Below are 2500 nucleotides of genomic sequence, written 5' to 3'. Positions count from 1 at the left end.
AGAAAGTGTGTGTGTGTGTGTGTGTGTGTGTGTGTGTGTGTGTGTGTGTGTGTGTGTGTGTGTGTGTGAAGGCACAAGGAAACCCATCTGATCTCCTGAAAGTCTGTTCTGTGAGGTTTTCCTAAATTGTACAAAGGACTTTAGGAGAAGGAAGGACCTAAAAGCTGGGCAAAATGGTCCTAGATCCAAGGAAATCTTTTAGATCAGGCTCAGTTTCTTAAATAGTTTGCATTAACATTATCAGTTCCAGGTCTGTTTGGGGCTGAGCTTGAGAACTCCTTAGTAAGTAGTCGTTTACAACAATAAGGGGTTTAATATTACAACACAGGCGAAAATTCAGACACATTATCATAAGCTCACCTTGTCCAGGGACCCAAGCATGCTGCCTTTCTACTCTCAGAGCCCTTCACCTAACCTACTGTGCACCTGTTTCACCTTTAATATCACTGTTCCACAGGCAGCGTGACGTCACAATGCTCCTTGTCTGTAGCCCGAACCATGAGCCTTTGCAACCCTGGCATAATCTACATACTTACGGTGTGTTTAGCCTTGGACCACAAATGCAGTGAAGAATAATGGATTGCTACTCTTCATACATTTTTGACCATTGGCTCAGATTTGAATGCGTACTGGCCATCTGAGCATCTCTGCCAGGCCACCCAATGTTTAGAGACTGTAGATTTAGAGAGTTTATAAACATTGTCAGTTCATCAATAAAGTGTGCTCGCTTCGGCAGCACATATACTAAAATTGGAACGATACAGAGAAGAATCGCATGGCCCCTGCGCAAGGATGACTCGCAAATTCGTGAAGCGTTCCGTATTTTTAACAGCTTTTAGTAGAGAAATCTTTTTTGTTTTCAAGACTAATTGAAAAAATAAAGCAGGTCCCAGTGCTGTCCCCGTCATATATATTTCTCAGTCTCTCCTCAACATTTTTAATGTATTTGCCTTGCAGTAAAGATGGTGCGCTCTATGTTCAGCTGCATTTAGCAAGGAAGCCTGCAGGACTTCTGGGACTTTTCTTTCTCTTTTTTAGAATCCCTGTCATTCTTCACCACCCCCAAATCTATACTGTTGCAGTGTTGCGTTGCTTTGTGGGAAGCTCGACAAAGAGAAGGGCAGGGCCTATGCAAATGAAGGCCTCAGGGATGTCTGGGAGTGCCTTTTTAGCAGTATTGTTAAAGTCCACCTTGCAACCGGATTGGTCGGGTAAGCTGAAAAACACCATGCCAGATTGGGCACCAGGTCTCTAGGCGCTTGGAGGACATATTGGGTCTACATCCCTCAGTTTCTGAGGTCCAAGAAATGTTCACCCTCTACCCTAATAGAGAGGTCGTGGCCGATCGTGGCTGAGAGGGGAAGAAGGTAGCAGGGCAAGATGCTCATGGTCCTTCTCTAATAATGGACCAACTTTCTCTCTCTCTTTCCTTACCTGTGGTTCTGCCTGGCTACTGGGGCTACCAGTTGTAAGCCTGCAGCCCACAAGGAGTTGGTTTGTCCCTCTCACACATGTAAAAGGGTAAGCATTCAATTGCACACACCTGCCTACGTCCAAAGACCCTCACGCACACACACTTTTGTCAACAAGCTTTTTTGTAATTAAGAGAATAAGGGACCCATGTTGAAATACAAAAGCAGCACACCACGTGACGGCCATCACATAGAGTCCAGCAGCAAATGGCAAACGTTTAACTAGCCGTGGTCCTATTACTTGCGCTCTACCATGGAACAACTGCTGGATGAGTCCTGCTGGCGAATATTGAACCTATATAGCAAGTCTGAGGTAAATAAGAATTCCACAGGAATATTATCAAACAGGGACATACAACCCTTCCGAGCCAGATAGGAGTCGAACCTAAATCTTCTGATCCGTAGTCAGACACGTTATCTATTGCGCCACTGGCCCTATGTAGACTCACCCATCCTTTTATCCTTAAGAGGGCTAAAAAGTGTGTGTGTGTGTGTGTGTGTGAAGGCACAAGGAAACCCATCTGATCTCCTGAAAGTCTGTTCTGTGAGGTTTTCCTAAATTGTACAAAGGACTTTAGGAGAAGGAAGGACCTAAAAGCTAGGCAAAATGGTCCTAGATCCAAGGAAATCTTTTAGATCAGGCTCAGTTTCTTAAATAGTTTGCATTAACATTATCAGTTCCAGGTCTGTTTGTGGCTGAGCTTGAGAACTCCTTAGTAAGTAGGCGTTTACAACAATAAGGGGTTTAATATTACAACACAGGCGAAAATTCAGACACATTATCATAAGCTCACCTTGTCCAGGGACCCAAGCATGCTGCCTTTCTACTCTCAGAGCCCTTCACCTAACCTACTGTGCACCTGTTTCACCTTTAATATCACTGTTCCACAGGCAGCGTGACGTCACAATGCTCCTTGTCTGTAGCCCGAACCATGAGCCTTTGCAACCCTGGCATAATATACATACTTACGGTGTGTTTAGCCTTGGACCACAAATGCAGTGAAGAATAATGGATTGCTACTCTTCAT

At 44.5% G+C, this 2500-nt stretch overlaps 1 non-coding gene across 1 annotated transcript; it reads left to right on the top strand.

The window, feature by feature from the left end:
- The first annotated feature begins 720 nt into the window (after nucleotides 1–720).
- LOC147708280 (U6 spliceosomal RNA) lies at nucleotides 721–827 on the top strand. Its single transcript, XR_015296889.1, has one exon. It is a non-coding gene; the product is annotated as a U6 spliceosomal RNA (small nuclear RNA).
- The last annotated feature ends 1673 nt before the right edge of the window (nucleotides 828–2500 follow it).

Source organism: Lissotriton vulgaris, chromosome 6 (assembly GCF_964263255.1).
Source record: "Lissotriton vulgaris chromosome 6, aLisVul1.2, whole genome shotgun sequence".
In the NCBI taxonomy this organism is placed as follows: Eukaryota; Metazoa; Chordata; class Amphibia; order Caudata; family Salamandridae; genus Lissotriton; species Lissotriton vulgaris.
Note: the sequence above shows the minus strand (reverse complement) of the source record. Positions and strands in the feature narration are given on the sequence as shown.